Raw genomic sequence first — 24,627 nt, forward strand, 5'->3', positions numbered from 1 at the left:
ACATCTGAAATTTTGTTATTAATGTTAATGTAATATGTTATATCATGTTGCAGTGGGAAATGCGGGCCCTAAGTGTCAAAGGATTATTTTAAAAGTATCAACTTAATTTTAATACTACTGAATGAGTGGAAATGGTGGCATGTATGTGATATGCTAAAATCACAAAATAGTCTTAAAAGAAATCTGAGAGACTGCTTCCTTATCTAAAGCCACCTTATCTGTGCTCCATAGGTAGGTAAAGATGTATTCTCTTGGTTTAGCTACAATTCTCTAAGCACTGATATATTTGGGACAAGCCTAGTAATCTTGAAAAGGATCAATTGTCTTTCAGAATTTTTGATAAAGTGAAGAGTCTTTGATCTTTTTAGTTAACCTGGGAAGATAGAGAACCCTTCAAAGACTACATATATTAGTGTAGTCTAAGAGCTGAAAAGAGCAATGTGGCAAAGGATCAAACTAATACTTTTTTCAGTCTAGAGTCATAGACTAACCACCAAGCCACATTCTTATTGCATGATTAAGAACAAAATACCATAGTTATATAGGAACATCTATAAATCACTTTTTGACATTCATTAAAGATGTTTTACAAAGCCACCTGAGCAGAGCATGATGCTAATGGTTCCAAAGTCACAAGTATATTTCCTATATGATCCAGTTAGCCTTGCTCAGTTCTAGCACACTTAAGCCTAACCAAAAGGTTCAATATTTTACCACTAATATAACTTTGCAATTGGTCAAGGTATGTAGACACGGCAGCAAGACAGTGTAAATGTAACCAAGTATATCCAACTCCATCCTTGGAAAAGAAAACAACTACTACTAATATTAATACGTCCTAATGTATAATATTGTGAAGGTATATAGATATGTAAAGATCTATACATATGTATGCATTGTGTGTATACACACACACACACACACACACACACACACATATATATGGAAAAGAGATTTTAAAAATTAATATCAACTAGAACCTAAATAGGGTTCAAAATTATAAAAAAGGCAATCCCCAAAAAACTGTCTTGGGTAATATTTGCTAATAATTAGAATAAGAAAAATAAGAGTAGACATTCTAATGCCATTGTACTCTGGGCCCAAGTGAGACCACATTTGGATTATTTCCAGCACTATATGCCACATTATAGGAAGGAAGGTCAAGAGTCACATAAAAACAAGGTGTTAATGATAGTAGTGATAGTGAGAGGATGTGAACCCAGGGTTTCTGAACATAGAAAAGGCTTAGAAGACATGATCATTTGTCTTCAAATATATGAGAAGTCATTAAGGAAACAAGGGCTGTCAAGTATTTGAAATTATTACGGACACTCTTTCTGCTTGGTCTCTTAGGACAAAATTCAGAGCAATGGGAGGAAATTATAGAAAAGTTAAGGAAGAACTTCCTAATAACCAGAACTGACAAAAATGGAGTGGGCTTAGTTCACATGAGAGCAAGTTACCCATCTTCAGAAGTAAGACCAACTGGAGATTCCATAGGAATTTTTAAGTAAGGGTTGTTTAATGAAAGATGTAGTCTATAACATCTTCCAATCTTACACATAAGAAAGGGATTCAACTCTTTTGGAGTAGTCAGAACCCAACCATGTCTATAAAATTGCTGACAAATGGTTTTTTAGGATCTGCTTAACTAGAGTACAATATGAGCTCTGTCTAGAGCAGAATACAAAAAGATCACGATACTACCTTTTTCTCTATTTTAGGAAATATGTTAAAATAGGCTAAAATTAGATAGATAGATATAAATATAGATGATTTGACTTCCATGTTATATTGATGACAGTAATCCATGAAAAGCCACTGAGTTCTTTTGTATGCATTATTCCAGCCCCATATCTCTACTGTCTTGTACTTGTTTGAACCTTGTACTTGAATTTTTGAACCTAAATATGGGGTTTTACATTTATTTCTATTAAATACCATCTTATTTTACTCAGTTCTTCATTTCCATCTGTCAGGGAGCTGAAATCCTAATTCTATTATCCAGAATATATCAGATATTCTTCCTAGATCTGTGTAATTCTGAATTGATAGATACCCACCTGTTTTTTTTTTTTTATCTAAGTCATTGCTAAAAACAGCAGACAGAATGGGACCATATGCTTTTACCTGTTTTCAATGACCATAAGTATTTTGACAAGTTGAAGAATAAACATTGAACCTCTAAGTCAGTGGTTCTCAAACTTTTGTTCTCAGTATCTTCATGTTAAAAAAAAAAAAAAAAACTATCGAGGATCTGTTCAAAGAGTTTTTGTTCACATGGATTATATTTATACTATTTACTATATTAGAAATAAAAAATAATTTTGAATTTGCAGACCCTCTGAAAGAGTTTCAGAGACCCCAACAATTCTTTGGACTACACTTTGAGGACCACTGCAGTCTAAGTCATTATACTTCATGAGAAATTAGTACCATTATCAATTGTGCCCCTGATCTTTTGTACAATAATGGAAATTAAAAAAAATACCCATTCTGTTTTTTCTCAATGATATGTTTTTCCATCACTGGATGGAAGCTTTGCACATGTCCAGTTTTCCACTGCCAGTTAAGTGATGGTTCACTGCTAAGTGACATGTATGCAGAAAGAACCCAGGTTCTGGTCACTGGAGTTCCTTTGGAACTATGCCAAGCTTAGTTTCCCAGCACTACTGCCCAGGTGAGCTTTCTGTGTTTGTTCTGCGAAGCTCAGCATGAGTGAAAGAGGGCCTGGCCCTAGTTCACAGTCCCATTAACTAAGCTCAGAGGGTGGCCAGGGAAGGGAGGGCAGATGTAGGGAGCAAAGGGCTTCGAAGACTGAATGTTTTGGATCATAGGTGCTCTCTGAACAGTCAGCTTAGTGAGTTAGGGCATGGCACTAATGAAAGCATGAATGAGTCTGTGTGTCCTATCCCCAGATGGCCACAGACTGAGCTTTCACCCTCCAGTTGTCTCACCACTGCAAGAAGTTGATCACAGGGAAGAGACCCAAGTAAGAAAAATCTAAGTGGACTGATACAAACCCAACCCTACTATTCAGAGAAACTACTTAGTATGCACTACTAAAGAAGGATGAGAAGTATGGTGGTTCAGTTGGGAAACATGGCAGGAAAAGCTAAGTTGATAGGGAAAAGAACTTCAGGTGTTAGGATATTATATGGAATTCTTCCAAACATCTGCAAATTATTTGAAATTAACAGAAAACAATTTTTAAAAATAATTTTACATGTAGATAAAATATTGGAACTACACCAAATGAAATGAGATCATATTCTATGATATATTCATATGAAATGAGATAGGTAGCATCATTGATAAAAGCCAGATTTAAATTGATCCTCCTATAGTATAGTTCCCTGTTCCAAAGCCTTCAGTTTAGTCATTTCCACCACAGAATATGCTTCCTCATATTCTGCTCAGACTAGGCAAAAAATCTTGTGCAATCATCTAATCTTTCTCATTGAGTACTGAGCACTGAAAATTTCATGTAATAAGCCTAGGTTGTGGGCAATAGGACAGGATAACCTAACAATCACTCCCAAGCAATGACAATGGATGCTGAAAATGAAGACTGGGTCAGCAAGCAAACAAAGGTCCTTCCTTTGACTCCACTAATATAGAGGAATATAGACTGCACTAAATATAGAATCAAGACAGTATTAATACAAAAAGCATCAAAGGACAGAAATAAAAACACTATTGCTAACACCAAGTTAAAATTGATTTAAGATTTTTCTTAGAAAAAAATTCTTTGATAATTTTAGCTCAACGTTCACTGTTAATATAACTACAAGTTCTAAATTGAGAAATCAGAAATCCTTCCTTATTCTTATTTTAACATTTTTCCTATATATCTTTCTATATCCAATGCCTCAAATGCAAAAGGAAAACAGATTTTCTTTTAAATTTCATTTGAACAAAGAGGGGAAATTAATTAAAACTATTTCTTATTATTCAGTAGACTAAAATAAGTTAAAAGGCTATTCTTATCCACAGTGCAGGAAGAACAGTTAGCAAATTCAAATAATCCTTCTGTTTGCATATCAGTTCTAAAAGCTAAATGAATTCTTGTTTACCTATGAGTTTCTTCCTTGATTACATATTCAATTCTATTCAATATATATGGAAGTTAGATTTTACAAGTAGCAAGTCAAACTTAGGCAATACTTTTAATATGTGAAAATGTTTTTTGCTAAAAACCTAAGATTACTTTTAGAACTGAAGTGTAAAAAGATGAATAATTTGCAATTACATTAATTATTCTTCCTCCTAGGAGAAATCATCCCTTAAACTTATTTTTTGGGGGCAAAAATAAGTATTGTACAAGCATACTATGTTTGCTTTAGCACAAATAGATTCATTTTCAATTTGCCTGTGAGGATAAGCATATCCAATTGTTCACAGAGGAAAATACTGACTTTTTGGTAAAAGAAAATGCATTTCCCATATATTTTTTGTTATCAGGGATCCCATAAGTGCCAGATCTCAGATCTAGTATCTTTCCCTAGTGCATACAGAAAGGGCAATCTTACAGATGGGACTTTGACTGATGGGAGGAGAGTAAAGATATCCAGCATTTTTCCTTTTACCATGAAAACCCTTTTTGTCATATGGTTTGGTATTGCTGATTGTTCACTGTGTAAAATATGGCTACTTTATAATTGCTGCAAATATTTATCTTTACTACCAAATATGCCTTCATGTACATTTCAACAAATGACTTCTGCTTGAAAACACTATTGAGCATATTTCTCTGAAAACCAATATTTTAATTCATTTTTTTTTTTGCAACTAACATTCAAGAGAGACAGCTCTTGTTTACAGAGTAACTGAGTTTAGCATTATGGTTAACAATGTTTAACAACAGCTAACTTAAAATGCAAACATTTAAATACTGAAGTTTAACTGTTAGGGTGCCAAGCACAGACACATCTAAAGCACATACACACACAAAATGCTACAACTATCTTTCTTATGGCTTGCCTTGCCTATACCTTCAACCACCACTGAAATACTGGCGTCCTTCCATGGGGCCCAAGAATCAGTCCCCCTGAGGTTATGAAAACCAAAATTTAATAAAATGTCTTATGTGATTACACACACACCTGATGGAAAAACAAAAAAACAAATAACCAAATGAGTTCTGTGTAAGGAAGTACGCTATGACAAAATAACAAACTGATTAGGTTGATTCAGTCAAGTAACCAATCATTTCAGCAGGAAAAAACAAATCACTCAAATAAGCTGTTTCACTGAATTGATTGACCCATTAATCATTTCTCAAAATGGAAAACAGTAGTAACACATTTTAGACATCATCAAAAATGAACAACCTCTGTGTCTTGACTCCTTATAAGAAACTCTACATTCAAAGATAAATCAGTTTATTATTATTATTATTGTAGGATAAGAATGATTCCAACTGTTGCATTGTTAACAGTCCGAATAGATTGGATTTGGGCTTGTTCTTTTAAAGTGTTTAATTTCCATAAATACTTTTGTTTCAAAAGAACTACATATTTTTAATGGCCAAAAAGCTTTTTCTTTTTTTTTTTTTTAACACAAAGCCAAATATTTACCTTGCCCAAAAATGTAGGCACAGAGTGGACGGGTAAACTAATAAAGTTCCTCTAAGTTTATTGACAAAAACGCTAAAGGAGAAGGAGAGAGAATGAGAGATACAGAGACAGAGAAAGAAAAGGCATCATTTAGCAGAATCAGCATAGGCTGATTTCATTTTTTAAAATTGAACTAACAAGTAAGTACAAATCAAAAAAAATTATCAAAAACAAAACATGACTTTTGAGAAGAACACAAATAATTTTTGTTACTCTAATTATATTCTTTCAAGGTCTTTACAGAATATCATTAACTTCTACCATTATTATGAATACGCTAAAAATTGATGAATTTTGTCAGGTGGTGATAATAATGCAAGTTGCTAAGGAAAAAAAGAACCACAAAAAAAAGTAAAGAAAAGAAAAGACAAAACCTAATAAAATTTTATTGACATGTTGCCTTAAATCACAAAACAAAGGTTTCTGTTACACAATGGCAGAGATATATTTGTAGACAGAGCCAGGGAGACTCCTCCTGATACTCTGATTGACCTTCGGAAGTTACTTAATGTCTGTCTGTATGCTTACTTTCCCATTCTGTAAAGTGGGGATAATGATACATGCCAACCACCTCACAGAAATGCTGTCAAGGAGACACATTTTATAAAGTGCTCTGATCTCCTTGGACGAAAATTGTTATATCACTAGCAAGTATGATCACTGTTATTTATGACTATTCAAGTCTTTAAGTCTAAATTTGAAAAATGGCCTCATCTGGTTTTCTGAATTTGCCTGGCAACTTTTGTGAACACAACTGGTGGTTCCCATACCTTTCATAAGCACATTTAGTTGCATCTATACTTAGTGCTAATGATTCCCAGATTTCAAATCTAGATCAATGTATTTTCTGAGAAGTTTCTTCAATCTGAAATCTACTTCTTCTTAAGGTCTGACAGTTCCAGTTGCTTAACCTCTGAGGGATGGCAAAAGCCCTTTTTTTTCTCAGGGCTTATTCAATCCTAGAGTAAGTTTTCATGTTTTCTTTTCCTATTTATACATTTTTTTTTAAAAATGCCTCCCATTCGAGTTCTATTATGAAAATATACAGGAATATCAAGTATGAATAAAGGAATATTTAGTAATAAAGGACTCTGGGATTGTCCTGCATACAGAAGGCATGAGATCCCAGGGAACATGGATTGACTGGGCTGAATATTACATATCCTTTTGGACTATATTACACAATCAGGTTCTAAACTTAAATAACAAACACTAATGCAATTAGTCAATATGTGCTTTATGAAGTGATTAGAGAACTGTATGCATTTCCTGACTCCATAATTCTTAAAGCCTACTCAAATTTTATTTACAAATGTGTGTGAACATGCTATTATGCCATAAGGAAAACAAGTTCCCTGCATACAAGGCTGGTTTTCCCAGGATCTTGGCCTTCCTGGGTTAACATGAGTGTCTCGTGCAGAGGAAAAACCTAATAAATGCTTGTTGAATCAAAATGCCAAAGTTCTTTTCCTCACCCAAGAATATGCCTGGAATATTGGCATTATAGCCTCAACAGTTCTCAGTTTTGCCCGATTATAACTGGTTCACTTTCTCACAAAAATATGTGAAGAATCATCACTTGTTACACATATTTAATTTTTCTGGAATATTTCCATAAGCTATGTAGGAACAGCACTCAATAATTTCTTGTTGTTGTTATCTATTATTTATGTATGAAGAAAATCCCTCCCCTCCAATAAAGATTAGTAACTCTTGGGCAACTTGCAGCCTTAATATGGGAGTTCTTAAACCTGGGGTCAGTGGACCTGTTTTTTCTTTTTAATTTTTGATTTTTGTGTTTCAATATAATTAGCATTCTTTTCAAATCCTATATATTCGGTTCTGTTTTTTTTTTTTAAATCTAAGTCTATAATCTCCACTTAACTACCAAAGAGTTCCATGAGACAAAATAATGATAACAACAAAGTTAAAAATTCCCAGGATATTGGGAGGCTGTGATTTGCCCAGGGTTCCATGGGCAGTATGGGTCAGGGGTGTGTCCTAATTCTTTATCCACTGTGGCAAACTAACTTTCTACTTTCATTTGATAGAATCAAAGTAGGATTAATGAACTGAAGGGTGATAGATGAAGGTAATGTATGAATACATCAAGTCCTATACACAAAAGTCTGTGGCTGTGATTGTGTCTATTTAACATGATAAAAGGCCAGCTAGTCAAGTTCTTAAAAAGAGAAAAAAAATCACTCAAAACAATTATTTGGTGGTATATTGATATGACAGTGGGCTGACCTATGTTTTTCATTTGTGATCCACTATATTATCTGCATATTTATCCCAACTTTTATCTGAAATACAGACTAACAACACTGAGTGAATTTAAAAATCCAATAAACATTCAATGTGATCAACAAAGCCACTGAAATTAAAAGCAGGAAATCCATGTCTTTAGGTCCAAATCAAATATGCTGGAATGAAAATACACATTAAGTTACACTGCTAGTGCTGATACATAATTTTGTGAACTAGAGAGAGACAGACAGACATACACACACACACAGAGAGACATATTGAAAACAAGAATAGCAGCAAAAACAGAAACAGCACCCCCTCTGAGGCCTAGAAACAGGTCACAAGACAATTAAAATTTAAAAAAAAAAAAGCCCAGACAAGAACCTTCTCATTAGATTAGCAACATTCTTTCTGCTTATTTCATAAGCACACAAACACTATGAAGCCTACCTTATATTATGTGGGCTTTAATTTAACATTTACACAAAAAACATTATTAAATGACAATATGGACTGATAGACTAGAAAACAAACTCTTCCAGTCATTAAGCAAAAATCTATTTATTACTCTCAAAAGAGAATATTAAAAGGGTAGCCCCCAATCCAAGTGAGTACAACAATAATGCTGGAGTGATAAAGTGTAGACATTGAAGTGGACTAGAGAATTAATCAGAATAAGAAGAATCCTGCCTTTCCTAGACAGATATTTTTGGCACCAACTAGCTAAAAACACATTGTCCATAGTTGTATTTTAATGAGAATGCATTTTTCCACTAAAAGTAGATTCAAGAAAATTAAATTTAGCTCTAATTCATCAAGCTATATTAGTCGCTCTGAAAATTTCTAAATTTAAAATCAAATAATCATTTTACTTTCCAGCAAGGTCAAAAGAACAACACTAATGAGCACTGACATCACAGTGATCTATCTGGCAGTCTCTGTTCAGCGGTTACATCAGTGTTGCTTGTTGCTATGGTGCTTAACTGACTATTAATTTCTGAAAGAAGGTGATTATAAAGCAGCCAGATGAACATCAATTGGATGACACCACTTCAGTACAGACATTGACATGTGTTACTCTGGTTTGCAGCAAGTTAGTTTTATGAATCACCACCTTTTGTGATGTTAATATTCCCTTCTAACTTTAAACCTACCAGAGTCAACAACAACAACAAAAAGTTGGCATTTAACTCAGATGATAAAAGTGTTCTACTGCTTAAAGAGGAAAAATGATTCTGTGAGCCATCACTTATGACCTATTCTCCCTCTTGAGGGCTCCAAAATATATGCTATGATTTAAAAAAGATTATGTGAAAAAAATCCAATTAAAATGCTTCCAATATATATTCTTGCAAGGTGCAGTCTTATACACTCACACATATGTATATTTGTGTATTTACAGATTTAAATATATTTTGACTAAATGTATTTACCTTTTTAGGTTACTGTAAAGCAATCTTCAGTTACAGCCACCCCAGAAGGTCACTTCTTACCCTGAAGTCAAAAGAGAACATCACAATGTGAATGTCAGTAATATTAGCAACAAATTCTGATGCTTTTTTTTTTTTGCTGGACAGGGCTTGGGAAGAATAAGCCTAGGCAAATCAACAAAGAATTCTAATATACTTAATGGTGAATGACATAGAGGCTCAACCGAAAAAAACTAATGAAGCTACAAGAAAGTAACTGATCAGTCTCTGTCACTGTTGGGTTCTTCAAGTTCACAAGAAAAACTTTGTTGGAAAAAGCAAAGATGAAACATTCTTATTCTCTCTTAAATGTCCTTAGTCTTGACATGTATTAATTTATTTTCATGTCAAATTACATATGACTCATAACCCTTTGTTTTTGGAAACCAGACTGCTCCTTGAATGTGTCTAGTTAATGTTTTACAGTCACCCTAATTTCATTAAAGGCCTCTCTCTCTTTTTTCTCCTAAAGGGAATCAGTTATTATAGACAAGTTGCTTTATGCTATTCTAGCCCTTTCGGAATGAATCAAAATACCAGTTTTCAATTTGGGGGTGGGGGTGGATAGAGGAAGGGATTTCCTTTTGAAGTTATTCAGAGACCATTTTTTAAACTTCACCTAGCTAGTAAGATAAATAAAAATGGTTAGCAGCAAATGAAATAAATCCTTGGGAAACACAAAGAATAGAACATGTTTTCTTCCCACATATATGACTGCATCTTGTGTACTCTCTTATGCAAAACAGTATGTAATCCTTTAAGAAACATGACAATCTGCCACTTTCTGTCCATGTAATTGGGATCAACATATGGTACAAGGGAAAAGAAAAACATTTGTTTATTAATTTAGATCAAGTTACTAACTCAGATAACTAGCAGGGTTCAAGATTAATACCACACCAATTGACCAAATGCTCAAGTATTTTATTATAAAATGGTGAAATTATAACATCATTTTCCTAAAATGTTAATATCCTGTTACACACAGTTCAGATCAATATTAATAAAGTATCTTTAATTTTATGAAGAATACTCCAGATTTAGTTTGTCTCTGCTATCTTTTCTGAATGTAGAAAGGAAATCCAAATGAGAAACACTTTTCTTTATGAGGATCAAAAAGGAAAAAAAAAGAGGTTCTTTGGTGTGTACTATTTTTGAGAAATTGATCTAAGGCCAATTTTTGACATTTTCACAAGCAAGTACAGATTCTTGCCATTAAAACTGGAAGGGAAAAAAATACCCTCTGAGTGAAATCATAATTTTCATGTTTACTGTAGGAGGAAACTAGAGGGTTTTGCCCCAACAGTTCATCATTTAGGTGGGGGAAAACCCCAGCTTTGTGTCATATATTATTATTTTGCAACTTGTGAAAAAGGCTTTTTGCTTTTATACACAAAAGATTCAAAGCAAAAATGAAAATTGTGGTTCTTTTTTGCTGAACTATGTCACTATGATTGCTTCATCCAGTGGTAAAAACTCCCTCATACGGGACTAATGATGATTAGGAATGAAAACATTAAGGAATGACTACATTCTGCAGTTTTTCTTTTCTTTTCTTTTCTTTTCTTTCCTTTCTTTTTTTTTTTTTTTTCATAGTACAGAATGGAACCACAAAATCGTTATTGCCAATAACTAAGAGCTCAGTGGTGATATTCACAAACAACTTATAATAAATATCATATAAACACAAGCAATTTCACTTATACCTTTCATCGACTCTTAAAATAATTGAACTTTTAGCATGTTCTATTAAATACAAAGCAATAAAGGCTTCCCCCTTGCTACTTGAGATTCTATCCTATATATGTACGTTAAACTAATTTTCCTGTTTATCTCTTGAGCTCTATTTTTTTGCATGTTTGGCAGTCAAACCTGTGGTATTGTGTTTTGCAATGCAGATAAGGTTTGCTATCACATAGAACTGGGAAACAAGTGGACAATATTAAAATTTAATTTTTTAAAAACTGCTGAAAATGCCTCCTTCGAATAAGGTTATCTCTAGTATTGCTTGCAAACCTGCAGCACCAATTTCTGTCAGCTACTAGGCCCATTTCCCTTTTTGCCTTTACAGCAAGTAAGTAAAAGCAATATGGGCAAGAAAATGACTTAAACAAAAATACATTAGTCCACCCTTAATTATTTTCATAGTATGATAGTCATTTGAACAATAATCATAAAAGAGAGATTATATGATAAGTAAACACCCTTTATTTTAAACTGATCCTCAAACAAGATAAGCTATATTATTCTCTAAATTCCCCTCGTGAAATCTGACTATCCTGTGTAAATCATGGTGATTTTTTTAGTTTATGGTTTCATTATTTTTACAAGCACATGCATTTGCTGAGTATGTGTCCAAATGAAGCCTGCATGCTAAAATATATCACAAAACTATCCCCACAGTCCCTCTCTCTATCGTGCATTCTCAAGGAATTAAGTTGTGTGGGCATACTGGCAAATTAACTTGAAGGATATTTTGTTAGCATCACATAGACGAGATTAATAGTTCATTTTGTTTGCTATCACGCTAAACTAATCAGTGTGTCAGGAAAGACAAGAAAATAAAAAATCGGAGATGGCCCCAAAAGCTTGCCACTGACAACAAGATACTTGCCAACAGAATCTGAAATCTCAAACTGGGAAGAAATAATTCCATTCCATCAATTTTGAAGCATAAAACATTAGTTTCAGAATCTTAGTTACAATTTTATTTTTATAAACTTTCTTTTCTCTCAATAAAGCACACTAAACATTTCCTATTTCAAATACTGACTAGGTTGCTTTACTGACAGCTCTAAAATATCAGACCTGAATTAAAATGATCATTAAGAGCTTTAAGTAAAAGAGAAACAATAAAAGAAATAATAAAGATTTTTTTTTTCCAAATCACCTGTCTTGTCAGTGATCTCGGAAAAAGCAGCTGTGTGAAACTAAAGTTATTTTCATATGGAAAGAGAAGAAGTTTTACTCTGTTTTTATTATTATTTTAAAACAAGGGGAAGAGACATGATGACATCAACTTTTAAGATTTTATTTTATCCTAGGCAATAGTCCAGAGGTCTTTTCAGCATCTTGCAATATTCTTCACCTAAGGTAATACTATGGACAATGATGCTGACAGACAATACTTCTTTCTTCAAACACTAGACTATCAGCTGGAGGCAAGAGGGCACCAGCCTGGACATGTATGTCAATGAATGCATGGGAACGGAGCTCCCATCACCTCAAGGAAATTCACAACACAGATAGCCACTTTACCACAACTACCATGTGAATAATTATTTTTTTTCCCCCAAATCATCCTTTTGAAATCATTTTAATCTGTGTGCTACTCAAAAGGCTTTGCCAGCTATCTGGAATGAGGCCCAGGTAAATATGGAAGGCAATGATCTCCATTATACAAGGAGAAATGGACATCCTCTACACTCTCACTCTAATTAAAATAACACCCATTTTCACCTGTATCGTGTGGACAAATCTAACAATAGAACCAGGGTTGCTCGACTGGGTTTATACAGTTGTAAGTCTACATCTCAACAAGTGATCTGAATGAAGATAAATAGATTTCGGTCTTTTGCCAACTTCATGTTTAATTCAGGATTAAAACCCTGGTTATGAATCTTAAAATTTTCAGGGATGAGCTGCTTATTCCTTGAAAAGACCTATGTGACTCCTCCAGATGGCCTATAGCATGGAATGATATCCCCTTAAGAAGGCCCAAAAGGGAGAGCCAGAATCAGCTATCTTTCTAGGCCTGGGGTCTCTTTAAATAGCACCAGTGCTTTGGTTAACATCAATCTTAAACTGTTTTGTGGATTTCACTTTTCTTGTTTTTCAAAGATTTTTTAAAAAGATAAGCCCTTCTAACAATTTACTCTGCTTACTGAGAGGTCCTAACCCAAGGTTAGAACACAGCTCCCCAGCACTCAGACAAGAAACTCTCCTTCATCCACCCCCCTCCCCAAGAAAAAATGCAGACAAGCCTCAAGGGGTCCTAAGCATAATGCCTCCATGCCCCCCCAGTAATTCACTAAGAGGAGCTTTCCATTTAAAGGCGTCTAGGTCCTCTCAGCCAGTTCCAGGGCTCACATTTGTGCAAGGTGGCAAGCTGACAGGCTTTAGACCAGACGCAGGCTTGGTGGGTGACAAATTCCCCATTTTGCCCCAAATGTTTATCTCAGTCATCAGAGAGGCACCTTCTTTTATGGATCCCTCTGCTCCCATTTCTTCTCACTTCACTCAGGTCAGCTTCCATTCAGATTCCCTTTCCTGGCCCTTGGGACCTCCCCCAAATCAGACGCTGCCCCAGGAGGCAAGCAAGAAGAGCACCAAATCCTGGCTCCCCTAAATAAAATCAGTTTCGTGTGATGCAGCCGCCCGCAACAGCCTAACCATTTTCACATGAAAAGCCTCCAATCTGGCATGGAACCAGCCACTCGGAGTGTGCCCATCTTGTTTGGAAAACCGACTTTCTCTTACCTTACAAAGAAGTAAACCCCCTGGTCATGGTCATGTGGAAATATTTTATAGGTATCCTTTAACAGTCTTTAAATGTTGAAACCTAAAAACAATATTTGCTGTTTTACCTTTGAAGCTTTAACAAAAGCTTTGTTTTAGCTTTTACCTCAGTGTGCAATAAGAGTTAATAATCAAATCCGTCCCAACCCCCACAGATGTTAAACAAAAAGATAAAAGAAATGCAAATAGCTATTGTCATGGAAAGTTAAAGTACCTGTCTGTATTTTTAAGTGAAAACTATTATCTCTATCAATCAAAATTTAAGAATACAATAGCGCTAATCACAGAAGGTGCTTTGACTGAGTTACTTTTCCCCATAAAAAGTATTTTTCCCCCTTAAAAAATCAGGAATAAAAGCAATATACTTACAATTAGCTATGGTATTTGTAATTTTGTTATTAAGAACCTTCAGCAAGCTCATTGTTAATCAGTGCTTCTAAGTCTGGAGGCTGATTCGCACCCAAGAAGACCCAAAGTCCCTACATATTTTCAGAAGGTTGATGAAATTTTATTTAAATTCTCACACTTTCCAACATGTGGTGGAACAGCACACTCTTCTGTTGAGATGAGTTAGTCAAAAGGAGGAAAGAGTTAATTGGGAACTAAAACTCTTTCTGGTGTGCCCTGGGTCCCCTAGCCAAAGCACTAATCATAATCTGTTCATTACACATTTTGCTGGGAAGTTGTGCCCTTTCTATTTGGGGGTGTTCAAAAATATTTTGATCCTACTTCCCTAGAAAAGGGAAGAGTCTTTTACAACTCTCTCAATTTTAACAGTGCACAGGCTAAAGGTACACTGCAAGGATTTCCAAGAAACTGGAAGTGGGGGGGGGGCAGGAGAAAGGTTAGGAGATCCTCGATTTTTAAAGCTCATTAGTAACTAAAGATCGAGGTTTCTGGGCATTGCAAAAGAACAAGACTGAGCAATAACCTACATCATAATGCAAATAAGTCCAGATTAAAATTCCTACAGTACATACTTAACCTAGGATGCCATTATGCACACACACACACACACACACACACACACAAAACTCTTCTCCTGGATGGATGTCTCCCACACAGAGGCAGTAGGACTATCTTTTTTTTTTTTTTTTTTTTTTTTTCCCCTGAAAGATCAGGTTTCCCACTCTATAGTCCTGGTACTCTGTGCATCATGGCTAACATCTCTAGTGTGCTATTAATATCAATGAAGAGACGATTCAATTTCCACATCAGAAAAACCTTCCTATTACAGCACAGCCGTTCTGGTGAGGACCCTGGCGAGGGAGACAATAAAGACCAGAGTTTCTTGCTGCTGCTTTTACAATTCTGTCTTGCATACTGTTTGAAAGCTTTTAGCAAACAATGGAAGCATTATCTGCAGGATAGTTACAAAACAGGATTTGTTAGTACGAAGAATAATAAAGCTGCTCTCCTATTTTTAAAGAGGCTACCGTCTGCGATCCCGAATTTCGCTTTCTCTTCTAAGGCAGCACCCTGCAGAAGCACCTGTACTGGAATCGGCGCTCTAAAGTCCGCACGAGCACCCCTTCCCCTCCCCCCCCCCAAATTGACCAGGAGGGCCGGAGGGAGGGAGGGAGGGAGCTAAGCCAGGCAGGAAGATCTTTTGTCTTAAAACTGGTGCACTGATAAAACGAAATGAAAGTAGCCGACTCTGCTCTAGCACCAACTTACCCATTAATGGTGAGAGGCGAAGCGAGTTGTAGGCTAATTTGCACCCAACTGTAGAAAGTTAAGAGTTGGAAAGCCACTGAGGCTCTCCCCGCTCGCAGGACTCCCACCACTGGCGGCGGGGTGAGGAAGGACTGAAGGTATGTGGTCTAAACACAACAAAAGCCACTGCCTTACTCGAGATTAAATATGCAGGAAGAGGCCCCCTTTGCATAAACACAAACACTCAGCAAATGAGTAACTGGCTGTGCTGGGACGCCCGCTGAGCACTCTACCTGTCCGAGGCTCCCCCAAGTCAGGGAGCCTCCTCCGAAGGACAGGAACTAAAGGGTGAGACGCTGAAATGTTGCCTTGCTACAATAACAATGAACAAATGAACTGGCTTCATCAGCAATTAAGACTTCCACTAAGAGAAATGGAGGGACTTCTCCAGTTACTCTCAGATCCAAGAAGAAGAAGAAATTAAGACACTAAGCATTATTGGGGTTTACTGGAGATAAGAGTTAGGTCTCGGGGAAGCTTTCCTTAAAAACAACCACCATCAAACCCCCCACTATCCGAAGCCAACGGTCTCGGTTCAGTTACCAAGCCCGGCCAGGGAAACCTCTTCGTTTTCTCAAAAGTATCCATTATAAACCACTACCAGTTTTTCTCATCTCTCTATTTTTCACTTAACATGGGAAAGCATAAACAAAAAGCTACTTTAAAAAAAAAATCCTCAAATTCGCTAATCATTTAGAGAAATGGCCTTAGAAGTTTTTCTAAAACATATCCCAAAAGGTTTCTTCCCAAATGTCAGGAAATATCAACCAACCGGAACCATCCATTTCAACAGGCTTTTGGAGATGATATTTTCCCCCCTCAATAGTCTTAACGACTTATCATTTCTATTTCATAATGTAACTATAATCAACAACTATGCCTGGTTCTGGATAGGATCTGTCGGTGGGATTTAAAGAAACAAAAACAAAAATAAAATAAAAATAAAAATAAAAAAAGAAGCAAAAACAACCTGAGGGTAACTGGAATCCGGATGTCTTCTTGGTTTCAGCTCATGGGACATTAAAACACATTATTGCCTTTCTGCACCTACAAGTTAAATCTTTCTAGCAATTATTATTTTGCAACTAAACCGAATAAAGTAATTGCTACTGAAATATAAATAATACTCAACTTCTTTATGGTTTTGTAAAGCACGGGATATTAACCTTTTTCTATGTCACGGTCCCCACTGGCAGTGACTGAGGAAGATTATGTACCCCTTCTTAGAATATTTCTAAGAATGAAATCAAATATGTAGAATTACAAAGAAAACCAATTATATTGAAATATAATTATCAAAATATTTTAAAAAACAAGTTCACAGATGGCTGAGGGAGAACTCTTGCTGGACAGTATATAGTTGGTAAAAAGTGATAGTGCTGCCTTAGAGGGTCTACTTTAATCTTTGGGCTTAAAAGCTCAATCATAGATTCAATATACTTAGAAACAATTCTTTGCAGGTGGCCCGGTCCAGGTGTTTCAAACACTGTGTCACTATTTCAACATATTATTAATATTATTAGGCTAACCCATTTAATTACCCTGCTTTGAATTCCTGCAGAGTAGAGTAGATTACATTTTTTTTTCTTCACTAAAAAGAAAAAAAAAATCATAGAAAATGATAAACTGGGAGTGGGGAAGGCAAGGGAAGGGAAGCAAACTGAGTCTGAAAGGCCCAGATGGATACAAATAAATTATCTGCAAGAATTTAGAATTTTAGAGTGCTCGCTATTTTTGCCTTGAAATGACCTTCTAAATAAGGTGTTAGATAAGACAAGTTCCTAGATTATGGTGATCTAACCTTGATGCAAATAAACCATAGAACAAAATTTAATCAGTATATCACTGTGAAAAAAGCCTTTGTCCATCCCAATGGAGCTTCTAATGACTGTTTTGGCAGTTCTGGCTGGTAGTTATGCCTCCCAGCTCATATATATCTCATACTGGTTGAGCAAGCTAATGGAACTGCTGTTAGTGGAATCCAATATTAATGCCCTGTATCGTGCAAAACTGGATGCAACAGAATATATTATACAATTATAGGTAGTATCTAATTCCATAGGTATTAGATACTGTACTCTAAATTAATATTTTAATAAGGAAAGTGAAAGAAATACTACATTACAGGTAAGATATCTATGCGTTTGCATTGTGTATCTGCCAGGCTTCTTGCTGAAAGAGCACGGGGGATGGAGCTCACCGAACAGACACAGGACTCTTGACAAAAATCTGTAGGCAAGATTTAGATGCTGAATGACACATACGGATGCACAGAGTCAAAGATGTCATCTTCACGAGAGCTCCACTTGCTGTGAGTTTGAGAGCAAAATGAGGCAAGAAAAAAAAAAAAAGAAAGAAAGGAGGGGGAGAGTGGAATGAGACCTCCAGAAAATAAACAGGGTGTACAGTTTCAAAGGCTACAGACACAGACATTTCATTGTTCAAGCCAATTATCAGTGGAAAATAATAACAACAGATGGATTCAGAGTCACTGACTTTTCATATGCACTGCATCGCTACAGAACAGATGATGAAATACGAGAGCTAGCTCCAAAAGGCAAAACATCTTTCAGTAAAAGAACTCTCTACTCCAGATGGGGACCTTCGAAGGCAGCTGATTATCTTCTTATAATGTTGTAAGATAGACTTACTCAAACATTGCAAGAACTGATCAGATAGGATGAGCACAATGGGAGCATTATTGGGAAGACTTGCTTTAGACCGGTGGCAAAACCAGCCAGGGATTTCAATAAGGTTAGGACTGTGAGTTTCCTGTTTTCTCATTAAGTACTGCTGGTTCCAAATAAAACTTGAAACTCATGCCCAAAAAGAGCACAAATGCCTCCCAAGGAAGATGCATGTGTGCCCATCACTGGTCTGTGTGGATTAAAAAGAAGAAGAAGAAGTCTGGACTGTAAAAAGGACATTTGCAATTATTCTGACGCATTCCAGTATAATTGAAAAAAAAAATACATAGAGCTTTAAAGCAACTTCCTATAAAAAGCTCTCATGAATATACAGCTCTTTCAGCTAAGTCAGAGAAACCTTTTTAAAAATACCTCTCCCCTTTGATGAAAAACAAAGAATAATTTACTGGCAGTGGGAAATAAGTGTAAATTTTAGTGGCATGGGTGATAAGCACTTCCAACAAATGTCAAAGAAACATCCAGTTAAAAACCATCTACCTATCATGGCTGTCTACCACTCAGCCGAAATACCACAAAGTATGTATTTTTGATAACATGCAACAGGTAAACCACAATAATAAGTAATGGAAAAAGTTAGCTCATTATTAACTGGATAAGATTTTTTTTATCCTGGAATAATAATGCCAACCGCCTCCTAACTCCACAGACCATTTCTGAAAGTTCAAAGTGTTACTTCAAAATATGGTTTTAATCTCTGTATTAAAAAAAGATCTGATCCTGCTACTATTTACTAACATATTTAACATTTAAAAACATTTTTATGAACACACTGTTGACTTCACAAGTTTACAAAAACGTAAGGAATTTTTTTTTTTTTTTTTTTAAAGCAAGGCTTTTCTTTTAATGTCCTTTGTCAAAAGTAAATCCATAGCAGAACACCCAAGCACAGAGAAAAATGTTGCCAAGGGCAAAATTCTGCAACTGCTTTAAGAAGCAAACAATAACACCAAAGATGTGTAATGCAACCATCTGGCTCTACTCATGCTATCTCAATCCCCAAACTTTATCCCCCACCCCCTTAACCAACCCACACCAATGCCACAAAACCAAATGGCACCACTTATGTTTCCTGCCCAATACATTTACACCATGTATTTAGAATGCAAACGTATAAGAAGATTTTTACATATTCATTTTTTAAATTTTCCTTTTAGTTGGTATTTTTGATTTTTTTTGGGGGGGGGGAGTTGTTATTTTTTTGGTGGGAGGACAATGTTGATTCACAACTAGGAATTCCTTGGAAAATCAATCCGATGCTTACTGTGATGAAACTATTTTAATACTATTATCTTGTGACAGGCTAATCCCCCCCTCCCCAAATTCTTCTTTTGTTTGGGGCTGCCCCGTGACCAGTGCCAGTCACTCAGTCAGTAAGTGTTTGTTTAGCAGTGGCTTCCTGTGGTGCCAGTCACTGTACTAAACTTGAGGTATATAAAGAAAGGTGAAAACATGGAGCCCTGCCCTCAGGGAGCTCCCATTCTGATGGCAGAGATAACAGGCAAACAGCTCTGCACATCTAAGACAGAATTTCAGGGGAGATCTGGGGTGGAGGAAGATCATAAAATTATCCCCATGAAACGAATATATTTTGTTATTCAGTTTTTGTCATTTCATTTGAAATTTTACAACTCTGATTTTTCAAGGACCATAATTTGGCTAGATGGCTGCAATATTTACACAATGTTCTCCTGCATGGGTAGCAAAGGCTGAAAAAAGTTTATCCAGGAACTCCCCACTAAAATTCCTTCATAGTTCATTGTTTCAAATAGAAGTTCATTCTTTTTCTCTTATTGCTAGCAAACAGGGTGCCTGTCTGAACGTAACACTGAACAAGGGCATATATGGATTTAAGTCGGGGAAAAGCCTCCTCAGTAGACCTATACTTTCACCGCGTGGCTCCCCCCTGGATCAAAGTTCTAAGCTAGAGCATTAACCAGCATGTCCTTCCAAAGATACAACTGTACTAAAAACGAGTAGGAAAAGTGGACCTTCAAGGGGAAGCTCTCCTTGGTTTTAGGCCTTTTTGGAATAGTTGAAAACCAGTTTTCAGTGGACCCCCAGGCAAAAAGAGATTTGCACCATGAGCATCATCTAATGGGCTTCTCTGTTATCTCGGTAGCATTACTTCTCCATTTCCTATCGAGCACTTTCCATGTTCTGGGATGAAGTCGGCCTTGCCAGCTTCACTGGGATCAGCCAGAGGGAGGCTGCCTTTTGGCTCCCTTACTGGATGTACTGCCCAGGGACCACAGAAGTCCCTGGTTTGAGACTGCAGTGGTAATCTGTAGGACACACACAGTGAATCCAGCCACCGGATGGGGGACTCCGCTAATTGCTTAAGTCTGCTCGAGTGTCTGGCCACCAGTTGGCAGACACAACACATGGCCGCTTACCAGGCATAGGTTAGCACAGCTGGAGCCAGATGACAAGCTATTAAAGATATTCTTCCAGTGGCCACATCTGGCTCCTTGGCATGCTGCAAATTGCAGCTGAACTGGAGTTCTTTCAGTGCTGTCTCTCTGAGTGGGGTGAAGCAGCAGACAGGACATTCAAGTTAACTCCGGCTCTTCAATTTGGGACAATTCGCTCTGTGGTCACATACACCACACCATCTGAGCTGGACTGCACCACACAAGAACCCTTTGTTGCTGCACATCTCTGTCACTGAGTGGCTTCCCTTCCCGGAGTCCCATCTGGCTCCTCACAGGGATCTCCCTGAGCTGCGACCGTAGGGCCAACTCTGACCGGAGGCAAATTGGCTCGGGGACCATTAAATGGAAGGATGAGTGAACTCAGTTTAACACTGTCAGTGTACCTGAAAAGAATTCAGATGATGCCATACCTGGAAATTAATGTCACCTAGTACCTACTCGCTGTGTCTCCAGTTTAAAAGGAATTAGACTTTGAAAACTTGGCAATGCCCAGAATTTGTGAGTACCCTTACCCCCACCTCTCAGACAGAAAATTGCTATCTAGGCACTAGGAAAAATGCTGAGGCTTCTTCCCTTCCATCCTTTCCTAACTATTTCCGTTCTCTTATTTTATTTTTTCAAATTTAGCCTCTGTCTTGAAAACAGTTCCATTATATACCATTCGGCAAGCACTCTGCTTTATATCATTTTTTTGCTGTTGTCAAGACTCTGAAATTTGTTTTTAGCTGGAAACACCCTTGTGTCCAACCATTTAGAATTGGAAGGTATCTTATACACTATCTAGAACATGATGAGGAAGCCAAGCCTTTCTTCTTTAATCCCAGTGCCTTCCTTCTGAGATGACCACTTCAGCCCCTCACTAGCTTTTTGGCATCTAATTGTTAGTGCCTGCTGTCTCCCCCAACAGAGAGAGCTCTTTGAGACCAGGGGCTACTTCTGGTTTTCTTTGGAACTCTGAGCTTAGCACCCAGCTTGGCGCATCAGAGGAATTTCATAATTATTTGTTGACTCTAAGGTAATTTTGGGAAAGTAGATAAAATAACTTGAGGGGGAAAGGCACAATAACTTGCAGGTGCCTTTGACCTGCTTAATATATGTATTTAAGCAAAGGAACAACACTCCAAAGTAGACTAAAGGAAGTTGAGGTTGTAGCAGGAACTGGCCCTTTTCTTTTTTTTTCTTTGGCAAAAATCAAGTTTATTTAGGGGAAGAGGTTACAGAAAAATGAAGGGATACAATAGACAGCAAGAATAGTAAATATGAAATTGAGTCGAAAGAGCACATAGTAAGACTACCAGTTAACCAGAATGAGGAGAAAGACACCATTAGAAGGAAGGCACTATGAGGAAGGAGAGAGTAACCTCATAGTGGACTTAGCCCTGAAAAGAACTTAGCCAAACTAGTCCTTTTCTCTGTTATTTATAACAGGAAGAGTGTATTGTACCTCAAAAATAAGGAATGTTCTAGAAAGAACTGGAGGCCTTCATTAACACTTCTATCTCCAAAATGTGTTTCCCTCTGTTCCCGCTACCCAAGATTCTTTAACAGAAAATGAAGGCAAAGGACTTCTCATTACTGAGTATCTCCAATACATCCAATATATATCTTTTTTTTTCCTTAAATAATTCTTTTTTTGACATTCCTAAATACTTTATTTTTTATTTTTTTTATTATAACAACTTTTTATTGACAGAATCCAATATATATCTTGCTTGCACGTGGTGGTGTCTTTCCCATTGGGGCTGGGAGATCCTTGAGAGCAGGAATGCGTTTTTGCTTATTTTCCTTTCTTTGTATCTCTGGCACTTAACACAGTGCCTGGAATTAAATAGGTGCTTAATAAATGCTCCTTGGCTTTTTATGATCAATCAGACATGAGATCTAAGATATTCCTAAAGGTCATTACAGTGGCTCACATTCAGAACAAGGAGTAAAGGACTAATAACAAATCATCCAGGTAACAGTAGATAGGGCATTATGATTTGAATACATTGAATACATGAACATCAGGTTCAAATTCCAGGTATGACACTTCCTAGATCCTGAGCAAATCATTTTTACTTCTCATGTTCTCATCTGTACATTAAGGAGGATAAGAACAAAAAAAGTATTTGCTTATTTCATTATCAAATGAGATAAGATATTTATTGCACTTAGTAAATCTCAAAGTACTTTTTAAAATGTTAGTTATAAAATAACTGTATGGACACGTATACATATGTTGTATTTAACTTATACTTTAACATATTTAACATGTATTGGTCAACCTGCCATCTAGGGGAAGGAGTGGGGGGAAGGAGGAGGAAAGTTGGAACAAAAGGTTTTGCAATCGTCAATGCTGAAAAATTACCCATGCATATATCTTATGAATAAAAAGCTATAATAAAAAATTAAAAAATTAAATGTTAGCTATTATTATTAGTGAATAAATATCATTATTTTATTATTAATAATAAATATTTTATAATAAATTAATATTATTATTGTGGCTTGCATTAAGTCATGAAAACTGATTATAATACTCCAATGCAGTCACAGAAGAATAAGTAAATAACATGTATTGTATTTTAAGCTTTTTTTGGGGGGGGGTAAATCTAAGCTTCTTGGAGAGAATGCTTCAAAAATATACATTTCTTTTCCATTTTGTTTTGTTTTTTTTTAAGCTACAGAAACCTAGAATCAGGGTTTTGGTTTCTCCTACCATAGCTGGTGGCAAATCCCTATATCCACAGGAGCTGCTGGTGTTACTGTTCACTGGAAGGGCCCTTGAAAACATCTTTGAAGAAGATGGAGGAAGATGGAGGATCTAACCCATTGGTATGGAAATGTTCTTGTGATGTTCAAGTCTGTGCATATATGCTGTTACTGATTTGGGATCTTATACACTTTGTTTACCTTTTAAATGCCTCTCAATTCACCTCTAATACCACATTTCTTTGCCTTGGCTGAACTATGGCCTCAGAAGAATTACAAAGAGGAATAGGACTGGGTGAAAGGTTCAGGGAACTAATCCATACCTGGTCCATATAACAACAACAAAATAAAAAGAAGAAAAAAAGAAAGAAAGAGAGGGGAGGGGGGAAGAGAGATAGGGGAGGAGAGAGGCAGAGAGACAGAGAGACAGAGAGAGAGAAAGAGAAAGAGAAAGAAGGAGAGAAAAGAGAGAAAGAAATAAAGAAAAAGAGAGAAAGAAAAAAGAAAGAGAGAGACAGAGAAAGGAGAAAAAGAGGGAGAAAGAAAGAAAGAGAAAGGAAGAAAGGAAAAAAGAAAAGAAAGAAAGAAGCCTCATATTTTCCATACAGAAATAAGCCCCTTTATAAGAATCATCTTTGGTTTTAATTGTTAACTACTTCTCATGGTTGCAATCTTTCCCAAGCTTCCTCTAACTTTGAGGCTTGGGATGGGATTGATAGGGTGAGTCAGATAATGGAGGGACTTTCTTAGAGAGAGAAAATACAAAACAAAAGAAAGGAGCTTATACTTCGGTTTCTTTCTTGAGGACAATTAACATTCTCACAATTAAAAGGGCTGGGTCATTTCTAAGATTATAGATTGAGAAGAGGAAGGAAATAGACATTTATCAAATTCCTATTATGTGTGACTTTATAAATATTATGTCACTTGGTCCTTGCAAGGGTCCTGGGAGGAAAGTGTTATTAACTCCAATTTATAGTTGAGGAAGCTGAAGCAGACAAGGAAAGGGGCACACAGCTAGTGAGGCAGACTGAATTAGACCTTCAAGCCCCTTGTTACGTACACCATACACAGATGCACACATTTTCAGATTCTATGTACTGCTCACTTGTGCTGATGTTTTCCTCTTTTTTTTTTCATATATTTTTTGTCTTCAAAAATACTTTGGGTTATATGGAATTTTTTTTGGAGGGGAAAGAAAAGAGATATTGGTAAAAATCAT

General features: G+C 36.3%; 1 protein-coding gene across 4 annotated transcripts in view; it reads right to left on the minus strand.

The window, feature by feature from the left end:
• FOXP1 (forkhead box P1) overlaps positions 1–16,844 on the minus strand; it is a 375,727-nt gene extending 358,883 nt beyond the window's left edge. The window contains exons 1-2 of one of the 4 annotated variants that reach the window (XM_031945560.1): positions 15,533–16,844; positions 9,302–9,362 (exon numbers count right to left, since the gene is read on the minus strand). The gene's annotated coding sequence lies outside the window, so the exon portion shown is untranslated. The remainder of the gene's footprint in view (positions 1–9,301; positions 9,363–15,532) is intronic. The other 3 variants (XM_031945495.1, XM_031945376.1, XM_031945618.1) reach the window with 3 other exon arrangements.
• Between the last annotated feature and the right edge of the window lie 7,783 nt (positions 16,845–24,627).

The sequence above is a fragment of the Sarcophilus harrisii genome, chromosome 1 (assembly GCF_902635505.1).
Source record: "Sarcophilus harrisii chromosome 1, mSarHar1.11, whole genome shotgun sequence".
Classification (NCBI taxonomy): Eukaryota; Metazoa; Chordata; class Mammalia; order Dasyuromorphia; family Dasyuridae; genus Sarcophilus; species Sarcophilus harrisii.